This window comes from Synchiropus splendidus, chromosome 11, assembly GCF_027744825.2.
Source record: "Synchiropus splendidus isolate RoL2022-P1 chromosome 11, RoL_Sspl_1.0, whole genome shotgun sequence".
NCBI classification, from domain to species: Eukaryota; Metazoa; Chordata; class Actinopteri; order Syngnathiformes; family Callionymidae; genus Synchiropus; species Synchiropus splendidus.
Window position 1 is genome coordinate 22,015,674 of NC_071344.1, and position 20,877 is coordinate 22,036,550.

Genomic DNA, 20,877 nt, shown 5'->3' on the forward strand with positions numbered 1-20,877 from the left:
TCCAGCACGCTCTGCTCTCTGGTGGGACATTTTACAACCTGCCTGTACCTGGGAAGCTCCTCACTCAGATTTGCCTTGTTGAAGTCTCCAAGCACAATCACAGGAGATTGTGATCTCATAAAGATCACAAAGATCATAAAGATCTCATAAAGGCAATACAATGCAAGATTGTTCAGTGCCTTAAAACTATTACATACAGAAATATCACATGCAGCTGTAAATGATTTTATTTGTACTTTCTTAATATTTTAGTGAATGTTCATTGCAGTATGTATTTTTGCCTGAAGACGTAGTGGGCACATCTGATGGTAATTTTTCACCCCAAACACCACACCTTGCTCACTTGTGCAGAACCTATGTATAATCTGGAAAAGCAAGAAGAAACCATATATAGTATCTATTTTGAATGATGAATTTGTCAGTGCACTGTATATGCCTTGATGTTTTTTCACTCAACGCTTAAACAATTTAAACGTACACTTTTTGCTCTTTCAGAATGCAGCCATATGGTTGGCGATGACGGGTATTACCCAGTGAAACGGCTAGTAAAAACAAAAAAACAAAAGGTTCTGTTTTGTCATTACTTGATGTAGATATGTAATGTAAATATACACATTAACTGTGGATGTGTTGTTAATTTCAATGGCATTTTTTTGTTTCAGGGGAAAATAATGGAACTAATCGAGTGGGAGCCCTGCTCCATGTGGTATGGACATTTTCGCTCTTCTTTGTGATGAAATTTGAGGTTTGACTCAGGCAGCCAGAGAAGGTATGAGTCACATTCCAACATAGAACATTCCAACTTCTGTCGAGAAGTTGAGATAGTCTGGGGTGCATGCACCTTTCGAACAGTGAATAGTGCTGGATGGTTACTGCAGATGTATTCATTTGTAATAGTCACCCATCCAAGTGTAGTAGAGGATCAACCCAATAGGATGCATTCACTGGGTGGGTGCAATATGGTAATGTGTGTGTACTTGAAGTCCCTGTCCAAGGGAGAAAGGTATTGATGGGCCATTATGTTAATGTATGAGTTAAAGAGATGACAGTGGGTGCTACAATTCAGGCTTATGACCACATCAGCTAGTTATGAAAGACAAAGGCTCTATTCACATGTTGATGTACCTGAGGGGGGTGTTCAGGACATCATTGTATGAAGCTGAAAGATAGGGTCCAAATCAAGACCTCATGTTGAAAGAAGGATTTCCCCTCTGGTCAAAGTGGCTTCTTTAACTCCTGTTTCAAAACATGTCTGCATTCTCCCTTTACATGCTGTTTTAGTGTTAACATTCTGGGCCTGATACTGCAAAGGTCTGAGATCAAGTTTGTGTTCCAATGGCAATGCCTCAGTCAAACATTCCTATAGACGAAAGATATACAAATGTACATGTTCATGTATGTGTTACAAACTGAAGACCACCAAGGATCATTGTTCTTTACCCTGCTGTGATTAAATCTTTTTTTTCTTTTTCTTGCAGTGGAAAGATATTCCAACTTGAGCGGGTACGGATGGAAGAAACCAAAAAAAAAACAATTTGTAAATAATAATAAATACATCTGCAAAAGTGTGATCTTGATGTTGTTGTTGCAATTCATGCATGCGTACAAGGAGATGAATATAATGAATAAATAATTTGACCCTGAAGTAGAATAAAATTGTCATAACAGAACTGAAATCCTTTATTTCAATTTCCTCTGACCCATTAAAATATTAAAAAAGAGATGTACATGCTGGATGTGACGCCATCATCCCGCGGCAGGCAGGACATCCCGCTATGTTTTCGTGCTGGTCGACCACTGATGATGACGTCAAAGTCCGACGTGTTTGTACAATTTAATTATTCATCCAAAGCTTAAATTCACGTCTCCGAAGAAACGTCGGCGTCCACAACACGTGTACATATTTAAACAGAATGAAAAATAGAAACTACGGCTTGGGAGGTTTGGAATGGTCCGCCTGCGTTTCAGCTGACGTCAGTGACGGAGAACGAAGCGTGATTCAGCAAAACGAATAAATCACGGAACTTCCTTTCTTGCCAAAAGACTTTATATGCAGTTGACACGATTTTAAATATCCGATAATACTATTATGCGTAGAAATGAATTCGATACAAATGATAAATAAATAACGTATTCGGTCCGTGACGCCACTCCCTTCCCCAGTCGGATAATAAATATTATATCATTTCATGACATAATATTTAAAAATTAAAGAGTACATTGCATGTGATTACAACTCTGCTTACAAAAGCTTTTAATTATTTTAAAATCCCGCAATTAGCTGTGGAATTACTGGCCAGCTGTACATTAATACATTGAATTGAGACCTACGAGAGAATCTGGGTCAAAACGAAAAAACGAAGCGTCAAATGCATGAAACGAGCGGAAAAAATGAAAGTAAGGCGTACATTTGTCGCTAGAAATGTGATCAAAACGCAACAATTGTTTTAAAATCTCAGAATTTAAAGCAAAACTAGAACGGGTGTCCGCCATGCTTTGTGTTCTATCAGTCACGTGACCAGAGGCCATTCACAAAGCCATTGAGAAATGACGCGTACGAGAGAAAGGATTTTTGAGGCAAAGTCGTCAAATATTACGGTATGCCAAGTGGACAAACGTAGTTATTGCACGTTTTTCAGTGCGCGCAGATAAAGTATCACAAAAAAACGTCCAATAACAACGTTTGTCTACTTCATGAAAACGTAATGTTTTGACGAATTTGCCTTAAAAAACGTATCCCAGGTACATTTAATTTCTCAATGGCATAGTGAAAGGCGTTCCTCTGGTCACGTGACTGACAGCGTTCTCTCCCGTCTGAACATAAAACATGGCGGACATCCGTTCTATTTTTGCTCTAAATTGCGAGATTTTAAAACAATTAAATGCTTTTGTTGAGTTTTGATCACATTTCTAGCTACAAATGTACACTTTATTTTCATATTTTCCGCTCGATGTATGTTTATGGCCCTTCGTTTTATCGTTTTGACCCAGGTTCTTTAGTGGTGCTCACTGAAATCGTAGTATTGTGACGTTTGCCCTGCTGGCCATAAATACGCTCCAAAATGCGGGGTTTTAAATGACTTAATTGGCTTTTGATCGCATTTCTAGACACAAATATATCCTACATTATAATATTATGTGCTCCTTTTATGTAAATAACGCTTATTTTCTTTCGTTTGGACCGAGATAGTTTTGTGATTCCCTGTTAAATCGTAGTATTGTAACGTTTACCCTGCTGGCCATAAATACGCTCCAAATTGCGGAGTTTTTAAATAACTTTATTGGCTTTTGATCGCATTTCTAGCAACAAATATATTCTATCTTGTAATATTATGTGCTCGTTTTATGTAAATGATGCTTAGTTTCTTTCGTTTGGACTGAGATTGTTTTGTGATTCCCCATTAAAATGAATTATTATGGTGGTTATCTGCTCGCACTGAAAAACGTGCAATAACGACGTTTGTCCACTTGGCATACCGTAATGATTTTACGAATTTGCCTCAAAAATTGTTTCACTCTTACGTTTCATTTGTCAATGGCTTTATGAATGGCGTGCCTCCGGTCACGTGACTGACAGACTGCTCTCCTGTCTGACCACAAAACATGGTGGACAACCGTTCTATTTCGCTCTAAATTGTGAGATTTTAAAACAAAAGCTTTTGTTGACTTTTGATCGCATTCCTAGCGACAAATATATTCTATATTGGGGTGGTTATCTGCTCGCACTAAAAAACGTGCAATAACTACGTTTGTCCACTTGGCATACCGTTACAATTTGACGACTTTGCCTCAAAAATCGTTCGTCTCGTACGACTCATTTCTCAATGGCTTTGTGAATGGCGTGCCTCTGGTCACGTGACTGATAGAACACAAAGCATGGTGGACATCCGTTCTAGTTTTGCTTTAAATTCTGAGATTTTAAAACAATTAAAAGCTTTTGTTGCGTTTTGATCACATTTCTAGCGACAAATGTACGACTTACTTTCATTTTTTCCGCTCGTTTCATGCATATGACGCTTCGTTTTTTTCGTTTTGACCCAGATTCTCTCGTAGGTCTCAATTCAATGTATTATTGTACAGCTGGCCAGCAATTCCACAGCTAATTGCGGGATTTTAAAATAATTAAAAGCTTTTGTTGAGTTGTAATCACATGCAATGTACTCTTTAATTTTTAAATATTATGTCATGAAATGATATAATCTTTATTATCCAACTGGGGAAGGGAGTGGCTTCACGGACCGAATACGTTATTTATTTATCATTTGTATTGAATACATTTTTACGCATAATAGTATTATCGGATATTTAAAATCGTGTCAACTGCATATAAAGTCTTTTGGCAAGAAAGGAAGTTCCGTGATTTATTCGTTTTGCTGACTCACGCTTCGTTCTCCGTCACTGACGTCAGCTCCTCCCAAGCCATAGTTTCTATTTTTCATTCTGTTTAAATATGTACACGTGTTGTGGACGCCAACGTTTCTTCGGAGACGTGAATTTAAGCTTTGGATGAATAATTAAATTGTACAAACACGTCGGACTTTGACGTCATCATCAGTGGTCGACCAGAACGAAAACATAGCGGGGATGCCTGGCGCGGGATGATGGCGTCACATCCGGCATGTACATCTCTTTTTTAATATTTTAATGGGTCAGAGGAAATTGAAATAAAGGATTTCAGTTGTGTTATGACAATTTTATTCTACTTCAGGGTCAAATTATTTATTCATTATATTCATCTCCTTGTACGCATGTACGAATTGCATGACAACATCGAGATCACACTTTTGCAGATGTATATAGTATTATGAACAAATTGTTATTTTTTGGTTTCTTCCATCCGTACCCACTCAAGTTGGAATATCTTTCCACTGCAAGAGAAAGAAAAAAAAGATTTAATCACAGCAGGGTAAAGAACAATGATCCTTGGTGGTCTTCAGTTTGTAACACATACATGAACATGTACATTTGTATTTGTTTTATTACATATAACATCCACTAGACTAATGATCAAAAATCAATGGCTCATCTGGTGCAAATAAACCATGTCATAACATGCAAATCTCTGACATGTCAGACTTTGTCATCGCAACCTGAACTATAAAAGGTCTTTCACCTAAATATTATAATGTCAACAAATAATTTATGAACCAAAACAGATATTCTGGTAATTGGATTGCAGACACATCTCAAAGATGTAGCTACTACATACTCAGAGGGCCTGTGGAGGCTCTTTTGGAGGTTGTGGACGGATGGATGGTGGAGGAGGTTGACGGCTGGCTGGCGGAGGTTGTGGACGGATGGATGGTGGAGGAGGTTGATGGCTGGCTGGCAGAGGTTGTGGACGGATGGATGGTGGAGGAGGTTGACGGCTGGCTGGCAGAGGTTGTGGACGGATGGATGGTGGAGGAAGTTGGCGGCTGGCTGGCAGAGGTTGTGGACGGATGGATGGTGGAGGAGGTTGATGGCTGGCTGGCAGAGGTTGTGGACGGATGGATGGTGGAGGAGGTTGATGGCTGGCTGGCAGAGGTTGTGGACGGATGGATGGTGGAGGAGGTTGGTGGTGGGTTGGCAGAGGTTGTGGACGGATGGATGGTGGAGGGGGTTGACGGCTGGCTGGCGGAGGTTGTGGACGGATGGATGGTGGAGGAGGTTGATGGCTGGCTGGCAGAGGTTGTGGACGGATGGATGGTGGAGGAGGTTGATGGCTGGCTGGCAGAGGTTGTGGACGGATGGATGGTGGAGGAGTTTTACGGCTGGCTGGCAGAGGTTGTGGACGGATGGATTGTGGAGGAGGTTGATGGCTGGCTGGCAGAGGTTGTGGACGGATGGATGGTGGAGGAGGTTGATGGCTGTATACCTGTCCAACCTTCGTGGAACACATAGACAATATGACAATAGAGTGAGATTTTTGTATATACACACACAGAACTTTCTAATCTTCCAGTGATACTCAGCCTTAAAAGACTGATTTACACCACATAAACTTTAAAATTACTTTCCTGAACTTTTCAGAGCAAATTCACAAACAACAACAGACTTAGAAGTTAAATTTGAGCAAGTGATGATCTATAATATGGATGGCAACATCAAAAAAGCTCTCAGAATAATTTAAATTGTGTATAATTCTAAAGCACAACTTTGGAGAAGGTTATAAGAAATGATCTTGCTGCTTTCAGCTGTTTTTGTCTACACTGAGGAACATTCTACAGCTACTGGCACTGTGGAAAAGATGTGTCAGAGCAGGGAAATAACAGTGAGACAACAATGTAAAATGGTCAGAAAGCTTTGCAGGGACCAACAATCCTCCACCACAGAACTGTGGTTAGACTTTGGAGCAGATGCTAATGTGGTGTATTGTTCCACTATTTATAAAAACATTTATATGCAGTTATATGAGGGAAAGAGGTTGCTGGTGACTAATGAAGTCAAAAAAAGGGCTAATAATGAATGATGGCCTGATCTGAATCCCATTATTACATGTGCCTGAAGATATAAATACAATAACAGGCTTACCTCAAACAACCGCCAGACATAGGTCCTTCATCCGGTCCAGGCACTTGCTGGCATGGTCAGTCAGATGCCACTTGGAGTGGACCACCTGACTGGACCAAGTGCCAGGTTTCTTGCCTGGCCAAGCTAGAAACACCACCCAAAGTGTGCAGTTTCTCCAGCTGAAAAAAAAAATGAAATCGCCATATGTTATGCCATAAATTTGAAAAATGCAATTACTGATGTCAAACATACCAGCATTTGTGCCTCGTCCATCACACGTGAGGCGGTGTTGTTTTTTCTTTGGTTTTTCAACCATTCCTCTTTTTTTTTCTCAAAATTTTTCAGTCGTTTTGCCAGCCTCTGTCGCCTGGGTTGCTCTGCTTGGCAAATTTTGCAGCTCTTGCAAGCTACTGCAATAACTGCAATGCAGTTATTGCAGTGCTTATTAGTGGATCCGTGTGGCATCTTGAACTGGAAAAAAAACAAAACATTTGTACCATGTATGATCCACATATCATTTTGCCACACACACACGTACATATATTAGACCTAATCCCTTTCAGGTGACATAATCAATTCATTTAATAATTTAAAATGAAGTTGTTTAGCCATAATGTAATGTAAGCAATCACTTGTAGAGTACTGCAATGACGACGTTTGTTCTTCTTTATGTTACCGCGGAGTATTGCGGTTACAGCATCCACTGTAAACCGCGAATTTGACAGTTACAAACATGGAAGCGATGGTTGCCCAAAATGATGGCAAACACTTCATATATTTCGCCATATATGACCCCTTGCGTGATAATTTCTTACCTTTCAATATTTAGAGCAAGTTCGTCGCTTGAAACTTCTTCCTCCCAGCAGTCTACGCGCGCACACGATGGGCTTTTACCCACAATTCCTTCATTTCTACTGTTCGAAATGTAAAATAAAAAAAAATAAAAAAAAAAGACATATCACCTTAAAACGTAACATACCTTTACATTTTCAAAATGCATAGTGTCAACACCTTAAACGAGGGAATCACACTCAAATGAATGTTTGCTTTAAATCTTGTTGTATAGGTTCTCTGTCATCAATAGCTCGTTCTCATGCGTTTTTTTGCACATGAGCAAATGAAGTATTATGTCTTTTCAAATATATTAAATATTATGAGTATAATTTGACACTAAGCTTGAAACATGAATGTCTTAATATTCATTCATACAATAATCATCTTCAAATGAGTCTGATGGGCTGATACAGCCAATGCCCTGACCCTTGGCACATCCTATGAAAGATGCAAATGTTGTCTTCTATATTGGTTGAAAACCTCAAGACTGGAAGATCAATGGATAAATTGTCAGACTTGTGAAAATTACATTTAGTGAGAAGGTGCCAGTGTTATCAAGGACCATATTTCAAAGATAGGTGAGAAAGGAATTTGTGTGTCAATTGTGTATGTGCTATGCAAAGGAGATATTCCAGCTATCTTCTTTGGTGTGGCTTTCTGTTGTTTTAAAGCTTAACAAATATAACCAAATTAGTGAGATACAATATGCGATTACGTCTTCTTCTTCTTTCTCTTTGGTTTTCTCCCTTCACTGGTGGATCATCTTCCTCCATCTCCCCCTGTCCTCTGCTTCCTCTTCTCTCAAACCTACAAACCTCCTCCTTCACCACCTTCATCAATCTCCTCTGTGGCCTTTCTCTCCACCTTCTGCCTGGCAGTTCCAACCTCAACATCTTCCTACCAATGTACTGGCTCTCTCTCTCCTCTGTACATGTCCAAACCATCTCCATCTAGCCTCTCTGACTTGGTCTCCTAAACACCTGAGCACATGTGCTGTCCCTCTGATCCTATCCATCCTGCTCACTCCCAGAGAGAAGCTCAGCATCTTCATCTCTGCTACCTCCAGCTCTGCCTCCTGTCTTTTCCTCTGTGCCACCGTTTCCAAACCAGCCAACATTGGTAACACTGATAGACCATTGTTTCATGTCAATTTGTCACCAAACTTGCTACTGTGTTTGTCTTTCATTGTTTAATTGTTTTTTTTGCCCCTTCCCTCCATGCCCAGTTGCCTTCCCAAGTCGGGGAGAGTAGAAGAGAATTCCCATCTCAGCAATTGTCAGATCCTCCCATCAAAAGGGCGCCAACAAGCTCAACAAACATAGTGAGGCCTAACAAATACATGAAGCCTGTTGGCCCTTTTCATTCAGACATGAACTCAGAGATAAATGAGATGACTTCCCTTCCTATCCAGAAGTAGTCAGAAAGATACGGTGGCACATCCAGATGATAAATAATAAGATGTCTTCTCGGGTTAAAATTATTGAACTCTTCCTTTAACTCAAAAGTAGGATCTGTGACTTGTGCACTCTTAGTGCCTTTGTCAGCAGTATTCAGGATGTAATCCAGGTTATGATATTTCTACCTGTTCTAAGCTAACTTCGATGAGAAGCATTTACTGATGACCTTACCCATTTAGGTGGCCAGGGGCCATGGAAACCCCTAATTCTAACCCTAATAACATTCAGAAATAAGTAAGGTAATGCATTGCAACACCTGCTCATACCATTTGACTCATTATTCCTGCAACAAAACAGCAGTCTCATTCATCGTACTGCTTTGGTTTACCAAGTCTGTGTGTTCCTATGTGTACTTGCACATGATTGAATAACATACATAAGCATTGTACAGACAATTTTAGTGGCAAAAGAAAGTCAGTGAAGTGAGTGAACATAGCCTGTTAATTGACTTTATTGAGGCTGCATGAAAAGCCGTATTTCACTGCCCTACCAACAAATCTCAAATTAATAATTCATAATTTACATAAAAAGCATCAGCATCTACTTCAAAATAGTAATAGTACATAACTCAGAAAAAGAGTCAATTGCAGGACAGTTTATTTTAACATTTCACATTCATACTGCAGGCCAGGTAATTACAACAGTTTTCCTAATTTTTTTAATGAGGGAGGTCAAAGTTCAGAAGAGGAGCTACAATCGTAGTGTTCTTCATCTTCGGTGGAGGAGCTGCTATCATGGGGTTCTTCATCACCAGTGGACGAATCATCGAGAGACAAGGCTTGCGATCCAAAAACACGTTGGTACGTTGAGCGAGCTGCACCCTGCTGAGCTTGAATTGCTGACAGTCTTCTCTTCAGCAGACAAGAGTAGCCCCTCACGTCCTCTCCCAGTCAATGCATCTGTGCCGCCTGACAGTGACATTACAATAAGTTAGACTACTAACCTAGTATATCAGTACAAGTAGCAAATAGAACTGTACTTTGCTGAGTGATCCCTTCTGAAAGCTGGGAGGAAATCTCTTCAATATTTCCAGCCATATTCCTCATGTACTCCCAGTGCTGCTTGACTTCACGGACAACAATGACCTCCTCTTCCTTCAGGCGGTTCAGCAGCATTACCTTGTCGAAGACTTTTTTTTTCTTAAACATATCACCATGACCTGCAAATCATCATATACATTTTTTATAGTGGTGAACTACTTCCCACAGTGTCTGTGTACTTTCAGAGGTGGGTTCTATTACACTGCATACTCATCTCCTCCTAATGACACCAGGCAATTTCTCCCATGGGACAGAATTATATAGAAGAGTGTCTCTTTCAGTTTTCAAAAGTAAAAAGGAAGTTGTCTCTGGAGCTTGTCTGATCCAATCACAGCAACCTCGGTCAAACCTGTAATTGCTTCATCTAAAGCCTTTACAATGTAATTAAAAATAGCCTATAGATATGAAGACAACTGAACACATCCTAGATGTACTTACATTCCCAAGGCCAGGAATAGTTTTCCTCAGCCAGGAGCTTGTTGGGAGAAGGGAGTTTGCCAGTTTCTGGCACAACAGCATTGTATTTTGTGATGGCATCTTCTAAGGATCTCTTTTCCACTGAAATCTTTTTTCTAAGCAGATGTCTTCTCTTGTTGCCATCTAGAATATTAAACAGAAAATACTGAATATGTGCTCAGTCACACATTACTATCAAAAACTTGTTTTCTTTCGTTCTGTTCTTACCAGCCTGACGATACAGCTGATATTTCCGCTTCTTAATGCTGAGATACAGTCCTTCAATGGTTTTTTCAAGTTCATTTTGACTGCATGGTCCTTCTGATTGAATATAGAAAAAATAATTTATATTTATTTTACGTCTGTAAATTGTAATTGTACATAAAACACTGAGGTATTCACCTGCAGTCCACTGTTGAACATCAGACACCCATTGCTGAACAGTGTCTTCCTGAATAGACAACTCTCCAGCCAATTTCTTGAGCTCCTCAGACGCTTCAGCAATCCTCTGCACAGTCTGTGAAAACCCGTGTTGGATTAACAAACAATTGCAACTAGTCTAATGCACCATGAAACACACAAGTGTGGTCTTTACCTTGATGTGTCGTTTGGCCAAAGTCCGGTCAAGATTTTCTGTCTTCCGCTTGTTCCAGCCAATGGCCTGGATGGTAAGGATGTCTGTGCGGGCTGAATGCACAATGGACACACGTTTATGTTACTAGTTGATTTGTACAACTTTAGCTGTAACTTTTTTTTCACACAAAAAAAAAAATGTACTTACCAGCTTTTGACATGTACTTGGAACATAGGGCTGCTCAAGAAAGGAAACTGTTCACCTGTTCAACTTCCTCCCCTATTGTTGTTCCTGCTCCCTCTTGGTTCCGTCCACCCCATTCCAAGTGAAAGAAATATGCATGTTACCATTTGGACGAGGACGGAGAGAAATAATGTGAAATTAAAGCCCCTGACAATCATTACCTCACACATCCATGAATGTGCTTTAGCGTGCATGATGGAGAGAAAGGGCTGCATGTTCAACAGGACCTGTAACTCAGGACAGTGGCCAACAACCCTCTGCAAATATGGCCAATATTTGCATACCACATCAGAGCAAAAAAACTGAACATTGTGTGAAACAAGCTGTTTCTGGAGATATAAAGGATAGGCAAATATCTCCCCACGGAACATGTTCAGTCCCTTCAGCAAAATGCCATGACGACACACTGCAACCTCGACCCGTTCCTCATCTACTTTACTCGCAGACTTGTTGGAGGACTCTCGTGCAGCCACCCATTCGCTTCCACCACACCTGCCTTTCCCAGGATTCTGTTCAAGATGAAGAAAAACAGATGTAGACAGAGCAAAGCGTGCAGTGAAATTTAAATAAACTTTACATGTCCTGTTGATGCCCTGATGTGGTTGACGAAGGAGGTCACCTCGGTGTCGTTGGCCAAGAAGACACCTTCGAAAAAGCCATTTGGTCTAAAAGACATAAAGCAGGGGTGACCTTTATCAGGGTTCCATGTATTGCATGCCGTAGAAACAACTTATACATACCCTGAATGGCTCTTAAAGCGATAAAGCTTGCGGTTCCCATCCACTGAGACAGCTAACATTGAGGGTGTGCAGGCTGGGCACCGAAACTGATCGACTTCAGACAGCCTCTCAACTTCAAATTTTGCGTACGACCATTCCAGGAATGATTTTTGTATGGTGTCGCCACATAAACTCTTTCAATTCTGCAGGCAATTAGTCCAATGATGTACTAACCCGACCAAAGAGTTTTGTGCGCTGCTCAAGCATACCAACGAAAGCTTGTCGTTACATTCCTGGTGCAGTAATCTTGAGCTCTTCGTATGTAGCGAACAAATCCACTGTGTACAGCGTCTCAAAATGGACTGTAGCTGGCCAGTAGCCACTTTCAATCAGCTCACTAATACCGACATCCAAAGCTTTCCCACAGGAGCAGCTGACAGTTGGGAGGGACACATTGTATCGACCTAAAATATGTACATAACAAAATTTTCGAACAGAAAATAGAAAATATAATTCATACACAAGGAACTGACCATTCATTCCAATCAGAATTACTTGCTTTCCTGCAGAAAAGGTTGTTTGCCCAGAGCAGCAGTCATAGCATGGATGCATTACTGGCAAAATGCACTCTGGGAAGATAGGAAACAAACATAATTTAAAAGAGGTTGTGTGTATATATATATATATATATATATATATATATATATATATATATATATATATATATATACACACACAATATTGGTGGCATATATTATCTCAGTACAGACCTCTTTCATGGAAGGAGAATTTTCCTCCCTTCTCTTCCCTGATGTGAGTGGTTGGTGGCAGTGGCCTGTAGAATCCCTCTATCATGGATGATCTATTATGGAAAACCATGGAATTGTGGATGGAAACATCACAGGCTGCACAGTGAAGTGGTCTAGGCAAACAATCCTGACATTTCACAACAGCAGTCTTAGATCTGCAGTGGTGACAAGTTCCCTCTATAGGCTTCTCAGACTGTAACATCTGATTAACCATATACGGCCTTAACACAGTCCACTTTTCCAGAGTTGAAGCTTTCCTGTCTTTCCAGTGTGAAGGTGCTGGGTCTATGGCAGGTCCCAAAAGGTCCTGCACCTCTTGAATGAGGGATCCTAGAAAACAGGGTAAGGTAACCAAATGTAGCAGCAATAAGACAAACATGGAAAGAAGAGGGTAAATAAACTGCTGCTAAAATATATATCTTGAACGGTCTCAGTCACGTGCTGATGTCCACTTGTAGATGGAGCACATGGCAATGAGTGCATGCTCCCAGAAGTCACTGTTGAGAGTAGGGAGATTTGTTTAAATGGACAAATGGACTAGAAACGTCACAATAAAAAGCAGGAAAATAGTAGTATGTTGAAAATAAATCCATAGATCTGTTGACAGTTCGACATTAAACTACTGAGGCTAAGAAGAAAGTCAGAGCAGGTACTAGTCAAATCAAACATTCCAACTGTCAAGAACCGGTACTCCTGGGTTACATGCACATTTCTAACAATGGATTGCTTGATGGTTACTGCTGATGTATTCATTTGTAATAGTCACCCGTCCAAGTGTAGTAGAGGATCCACCCAGTAGGATGTATTCACTGGGTGGGTGCAATATGGTAATGTGTGTGTACTTGAATGCCATAAGTCCCTGTCCAAGGGAGCAATTGTTGTTAATCATAATGGCCCATCAACATCAGCTAGTTATGAAAGACAAAGGCTCTATTCACATGTTGATGTACCTGAGGGGGGTGTTCAGGACATCATTGTATGAAGCTGAAAGATAGGGTCCAAGTCAAGACCTCATGTTGAAAGAAGGATTTCCCCTCTGGTCAAAGTGGCTTCTTTAACTATTTCAAGACACGTCTCCCTTTAGCCAATATTTTGACACCATTGTTTTCAGTAGAGTTTTGTAACTCACACACATAATTGTGTTTTGTGAGGACTTTGTGAGGACTCATTGACCCAATTGACAATTGACCAATTTCTCTCACCTTAAACAACAACAACAACAACAAACATCCAAAACAAATTACTAACATTAAGCAGGACTCTGAAATTAAATAAACCAGTTAACCGCATTACAGTAAACCACTTATACTAACTACTCCACCATGTAAACATTATGTCCTATATTCAGCGAAATGTCCTCACTAGGACAGTGTCGTGTCAAATAGTTAGCCCCACAACCATGACAAATCAATCAAATACTGAAGCAGTTGACTGACATTAGTTCTATAATAATACATAACCAATGTAGTCAGCCAAAGACAGGCAATAGAGACCATAAAGTTAGTGAACAAAAATCACCTGAGGATGAACTCTTTGCCCGCTTCTTCCCTGTTCTCCTCCTCTTTGGGATAGGACTCCCTTCCTCGTCCTCCTCAACCCAAAAAAAAGTAAATTTGTCCGGTCCAGACACTTCTGAGGATTCTTTAGGTTGAGTATTCTTAAAATAAAGATCATGGAAAATGTTAGCGTCACCTAATACACAATATTACATATTGTTAGAAAGTCTCAGGACAGATCATGAGAGCATTAAATGCCGACCTTGCATTCCTCCAACAGCAAATCAGCAAGAAATAAGGCATCATCGTCATCCATGATGCTCCTCAGTTGAGTGAGTACAGCCTGAATACCAATTTATCAGTGGCCACTTGATTTTAAACACAGTGGGCGTGACTATGCAAATCAGCAAGAAGAAAAGAAAAGAAATGGAAACCGGATAAGTTACCCCCATATTAACAACCATCGACACGGAGAAAGGTTATCAAAAAACAAACTAAATAAATTCAAATATTAAGAAATAGAATAAATACATAACTCACGTCCAAATCATTCAGCTCCGTGTCTTTGGTGTCGGCAGTATTGTAGCCGAGGGTTATATTTGGTAAATCCGCGGGGACAGCTGTCAATAAGGTCCAAGTTCGTTGGTGCAGCAAGATAACAACATTATTCGTGCCTTCAGTCTCCGTTAGACACGACCCAAAAACCCGCGCAGTCCAACATAACACCCCCCTGCCAACTATGGCAACTCCCGGAGAACAAAATAAGCTTCTACAGTACCAACAGCGAACGCAGTATTGCAATTCTACAAAATCTCTGACAGACTCTAAATAGATGAAGGGATGATAAACAAAAAAGAAGAGGAGTTTTTACCGAAGTCAAGCCGAATGACTTTCCGCCATGTTTTTGTTCTGGTCGACCACTGATGACGTCAAAGTCCAACATGTTTGTATAATTGAATTATTCATCCAAAGCATAAATTCACATCTCCAAAGAGACGTCGGCGTCCACATCACGTGTACATATTTAAACAGAATAAAAATAGAAACTACGGCTTGGGAGGTTTGAAATGGTCCGCTTGCGCTTCCGCTGACGTCAGTGACGGAGAACGAATCGTGATTCAGCAAAACGAATAAATCATGGAACTTCCTTTCTTGTCAAAAGACTTTATATGCAGTTGATACGATTTTAAATATCCGATAATACTATTTGGCGTAGAAATGTATTCGATACCAATGATAAATAATAAACGTATTTGGTCCGTGACGTCAGTTCCTGCCATCCACTTCCTTCCCCAGTCGGATAATAAATATTATATCATTTTCATGACATAATATTTAAAAATTAAAGGTACATTACATGTGATTACAACTCAACAAAACCCCGCAATTGGCTGCGGAATTACTGACCAGCTGTACAATAATACATTGAATTGAGACCTACGAGATAATCTGGGTCAAAACGAAAAAAACGAAGCGTCATATACATGAAACGAGCGGAAAAAATGAAAGTAAGGCATACATTTGTCGCTAGAAATGTGATCAAAACGCAACAATAGCTTTTAATTGTTTTAAAATCTCACAATTTAAAGCAAAACTAGAACGGGTGTCCGCCATGTTTTTGTGTTCTATCAGTCACGTGACCAGAGGCCATTCACAAAGCCATTGAGAAATGACGCGTACGAGAGAAAGGATTTTTGAGGCAAAGTATTCAAAGGATTACGGTATGCCAAGTGAACAAACGTAGTTATTGCACGTTTTTCAGTGCGCGCAGATAACCGACCCAAAATAGAATATATTTGTCGTAAACGGTAACGTCACAATACTACGATTTAACAGGGAATCACAAAACTATCTCGGTCCAAACGAAAGAAAATAAGCGTTATTTACATAAAACAAGCACATAATATTACAATGTGGGATATATTTGTCGCTAGAAATGTGATCAAAAGCCAATAAAGTCATTTAAAAAAACCCACAATTTGGAGTGGATTTATGGGCGGCAGGGCAAAATCTGCCGGAATGCTAATGTGATATTTCTCGAAAAAGAACTCGCCTCTACAGATAAACAGGCCTTTGTTTGTATCAGAGTCACTATTCACAGCTTGGTGATCCATTTCGTGATAAATGATAGGTGTTCGGCGAGAAAAACAACCGGCATTGATTTTCAGACGGCGATGTTTTTTTTCAGTTACTACCGGTTCTCTCTGTGCAGCGGCGAGCTGGAAGGATATCCGCGATGAAAGCAGGTCGGTGGGGAAGGAGGACACGGTGCCTCTCAGACTGCTCTACAGCAGACACAACCACAGCCAGATCGGCCAGGATGAGCTCAGCACCAGGGTGAAAGGAAGCGCAGCATCCACACAGGTAAACAAGGTGTGTTTCTGCACCAGCCATTGCCACGTTCCAACATTGTTAGTGTCTGCATTCATCCAAGGAATGTAAAGCTATTAAACAAGATCATTCTTCTTCTCCGGACGGACATGCCACTATTGCAGCATCACTGAGTGAAGTAATTCACAGAGAAGTTATACAACAAATAAACCATGACTAAACTATGGCAAAAATAACCTTTCACTTTCTTTGATCGTGTCTAACAAAGCAAAGTGTCTCACAAAGTTATCAGAGACTCAAATGGCTCTGCATCCGAATTAAGGGTTTGAATCTGTTTGAATCTGTCTTGAATCTGTCTCTTTTTGGGCCAGAATTCTGAGTAAATATTCCTGGGAAAATTAAGCAACTTCTTGGAATTGACTCATGGATATTTGGATGCCTGCCATTTGTTTTGCAACCGATCACGTTCATTTTTTAAGATTCCCTTTTTGCTCCTCAAATATATTGAATGAATCACATCGTCTTTTGCACCTGCACGTCACTAACATGCTGCTGCTTGACCTCGGCTTGCTTGCACCGTCACTTGAAATTACTGCATTTAATAAAAACAAGAGAAAAGAAACGCCCTTTAAACTTGACTGTAGCTTGCTGAATAAACGCATCCAACATCCGCACTGGTGGATGCATTTAGACAATCATCAGCAGGTCATTTGGTCGATGCTGAGCCAGGATAATTAATAATTTAGCGATAACTTCCGTGGAGAAACATCTCACCCGTCCAGCTGGAGTTGCTGTCCTGGCAGCTGCCTCACTGTCCAGCTCATATTTGATGTCACAGCAGTGTTTCTGTGAATGAAGATGTACTGCCAGTGTCCAGCTGAATCAGGTGTAACTGGATCACACGTCACCATCTTTGTATCTGCGGCCAATTTAAGCGCAGAAAAACAAGGCGTTTGACAAATTTTATTGATGGTAAAGGCATAAAGGGAAATTTTAGGCGTGTTTTCCTTCTCCCATAGCTATTAATAGTAATATTGAAATGTGTATTTTTATCTTTGCTGAAGGGGACCCCACATATGACCTTGAAATGAATAAGGATCGGGCATGCGCATGATGTAACTTACTGAAATTCAGTGACCGTTTTCTCCCACCAACTTTCATCTATTTGAAAACCTGATTCCCTGTTGTATGCTCCTCTCGTTTTTGACCTCAATCTCATTAATATATTTCAGAAACAATTCTCTTCTAGGGCTGAGTAGATTGTTGCTGAGTCAGGAGGTAGAGAAGGAAACCTGTGAAAGTTTTTATTTTTTTATTTATTTTAGACAAAATATATGATTTGATATTGTTTTGAGAGACTATTGTACGAGCGTGACAAGCATTTCTCCAAGTAAGAGGGAGGGCCAGAATTCTGAGTAAATATTCCTGAGAAAATTAAGCAAGTGGCTGAATTATATTTACAGCGCTTCTGAAATTGGGAGCAAACTTTAATAGCATGGAACGTAACCTTGGGATTCTTGACATTGGTAGGTCTTTTCATAGGCAGTGAGGAATATACCGGAGCATTAATAGAGGATGAGCATGAAAACATTTCCAGTTTGGACTACGGTAAACATCAGTAAGACAGCAGATTTTATGAATATAAGAGGCTCAATAATAAAACTGTTTTGAATTTACACTTATGGAGTAACGATCTGCTGACCCGAGGAGACTTCCCACTCCAAACAAAATCACTTGCTGTAGTTTATCAATGATTTTTTTTTTTTTTCTTTTTAAATTTCTCCACCTCTGAAGGTCAGATTTGACTAGAGTCATGCGTGAAGGTAAAGGTAGATTTATTGTCAATTCTGCCATATGCATTACATATCAAGGATTGAAATGTGCAGCCACATGAACGCAGAGAGATTTAAAACAAGATTCTTTAAATCAAAGTGCAGGTTCTTGAAGCCTACCCCTTTTAATTGGATGACATATGCTTTTCTCATTTTTGACCCTATATCCTGAAAACATGAATAATAATTCACTATTGTTATGCATGATGCCTTTAAACCCTAGAGATGAGCTCTGTGTGACTCTGCTAAAGACTTAATGCCCAAGTGGTTTCCATAATACCTCTTATGAAGACCCTCCAATATTTATAACGTACAGAACATTAAGAATCACCCGTTGTGTACTTAAATGTACTTAAAATTAAATAATGTATAATCAAAAAACATGTTTTATTAGTGCATAATTTACATTTTCCCTTTGGTTTCCTTGTTTATACATTCTGTTTATAATATGCTAATGATAATGCTAATAACAGACATATGTAGATCGTAGTTATGAGAACACAGAAGTGTAAGAGCTGTTGCCACGAAAGAGCAATACAAGGGTACTGTGCTATAAAACGGTTATTATTCATGATGCTAATGTCGAATCAGCGTAGCATTTTTGTGTGGTCATCTTTGCTAAGTATGGAAGTCAAAAGTCGTGGGACAACCTGGGAGTAAGTTCAGGTGGTCATGGAAAAGTGGACAGGAAGTTAATATACTGTAGGATTTCACAGCTTCTATTGACTGAATTGACTGATCTGCATCTTGTGACATTTATGAGACATTTATCTGAGAAGCTTAAGGGAAATCAAACATATGCAGTGGCAGGAAGTAGCAATGAAAGCAATCGTGAAGCTATTTAGTGAAATCTCGCAGAAAAGCATTTCCCCCTGTGCTGTTTTGTTGGTGTAATGTTGAGAAGAGGACAACATGTTCCTGGAGGCTTCAAAAGCTCCCAGAGGCTCTTTGACTGTGTGTGTGATTGCAATGGCAACGATCTTGAATCCACTTCGTGGGGACTGTCTTTCCTTATTTTATACTGAACAACAAGCACGGCTCTATTTACTGTTTCGTTCAAATGAAACACAACATACCAGGGCCCATCACTGTGTTCTGAAACCTCCTTTGAGTTGGGTCTGTTTCAAGCACTGAGTCAATAAGCGTCATGCAATCTTGAGCTGCGTTTTTAATGTGTGCAGTTTTGGCGCGTGTTGCTCGCTCGGTGCCCAGAGAGTACAGAGAGCTGCAGATGGTAACAGGCAGGGAGGTGGGAAACCTTTGTCTCTCTTGCACCTCAGACTGTGCTGAAACCTGATTTGTAAACATGCTCACAGGAACCATCTGCCGCTAAGTTCATGTTTTCCTCTGCATTTTTTGATTTGGGATTCTATAAATAGACAGAGAGATGAAGGCGACCACTATATGTCAAATCTGTATGATTGATGGTCTCCCAGGAGTAATAAAACCCTCCCCTTCCGGAAGTAATAAACCCCACCCCTTTTTATATCAAAAAGAAATTAAAATAATTACCCTCCCCATTTTTATATCAACAGGAAATTAAAATAATGAAGGTCCAAGGGGTAGCTTCACCCTTGTGTGATGCAGGGGGTGGGGGTCAGCTACATCCTCACAGACACAAGGGTCAGGCAGGGTCAGCGGGAGGGTGGGTGTGTGATGAGACACCGGGAGGATTACCTTAGGGGTGTGGGTAAAAAAAAAAGGGGTAAAACGAAAAGAAAGAAATACTTTTAGTTTTCAGCATGAGTCAATGTTTGAACTGTTTCTGCATTGCAGGCTAAATAATCAAAACACATTAGTAGCTACAATATTATTTCGGGTTTAAACATTTTAGAAGTTATTTAACATCTTATGAAGAAGTTTTTCATTCTTGAAATATTTCTTAAAGATAAAACAGTAGAAAGAAAACACTTTTTAGTCTTCACTAATAGTTCAAACGACGCAGCTACCCAACTCATGCACCATTTTTCAAAATGCGTTTAAACAGATAATTTGTACTTGTTTGAGAAATACTTTTAGTTTTCAGAATAGAACAAAAGAAAGAAATACTTTTACTTTTCAGAAAATAAGGTTGAGTGAACAAGGATAAAACAAAAGAAAGAAATACTTTTAGTTTTCAGAAAATAAGGTTGAGTCAACAAGGATAAAACAAAAGAAAGAAATACTTTAGTTTTCAGCATTAGTTCAAATGACACAGCTATTCAACTCATATGAGTTTCTGTTGAATCAGTCTATTTAATTTTACACCCTGTGTGAGTTTGAAACGATGCAATTTTACTGACTCAGGAAATACTTAAAAAAGGGGTAAACAGCGGTGTGACGACAGGCATTATGCCTGACTCTTTCTCAGACACCGAAACATACCACATTTTACATCAGTTCCGGGGTAACCTTCGCTGTTGACCAGACCTTCCAGAACTTCATCCTCCTTTCCAAAAGGACTCCAGACTACCCATGGATGCCTCTTCCTCTGCACGTCGTAGGTGAATATTTATCTGTCTATCTATCCATCTATCTATATCTATACAGTATACATATAAGTATATACATATATGTGTATCTATGTATTTACATTTACATATATAAGTATAATA

General features: G+C 39.8%; 4 long non-coding RNA genes across 5 annotated transcripts; 1 reads left to right on the top strand and 3 right to left on the bottom strand.

The window, feature by feature from the left end:
• On the top strand, positions 1-1,512 carry LOC128767779 (uncharacterized). Its single transcript, XR_008416153.1, has 3 exons — positions 1-308; positions 496-566; positions 663-1,512. It is a non-coding gene; the product is annotated as an uncharacterized LOC128767779 (long non-coding RNA).
• An 8,540-nt stretch (positions 1,513-10,052) lies between these two features.
• Positions 10,053-10,533, bottom strand: LOC128767515 (uncharacterized). Its single transcript, XR_008416125.1, has 3 exons — positions 10,508-10,533; positions 10,262-10,423; positions 10,053-10,187 (listed from the first exon to the last, which is right to left on the bottom strand). It is a non-coding gene; the product is annotated as an uncharacterized LOC128767515 (long non-coding RNA).
• Positions 10,534-10,708: 175 nt separating this feature from the next.
• Positions 10,709-11,155, bottom strand: LOC128767514 (uncharacterized). Its single transcript, XR_008416124.1, has 3 exons — positions 11,061-11,155; positions 10,875-10,966; positions 10,709-10,796 (listed from the first exon to the last, which is right to left on the bottom strand). It is a non-coding gene; the product is annotated as an uncharacterized LOC128767514 (long non-coding RNA).
• Positions 11,156-11,915: 760 nt separating this feature from the next.
• LOC128767512 (uncharacterized) lies at positions 11,916-15,055 on the bottom strand. 2 transcript variants are annotated; one of them, XR_008416123.1, is made up of 6 exons: positions 14,992-15,055; positions 14,143-14,281; positions 12,586-13,121; positions 12,349-12,444; positions 12,085-12,279; positions 11,916-12,018 (listed from the first exon to the last, which is right to left on the bottom strand). It is a non-coding gene; the product is annotated as an uncharacterized LOC128767512 (long non-coding RNA). The 2 variants fall into 2 exon arrangements; XR_008416122.1 differs by having other exon boundaries at positions 11,923-12,279.
• Positions 15,056-20,877: the final 5,822 nt, after the last annotated feature.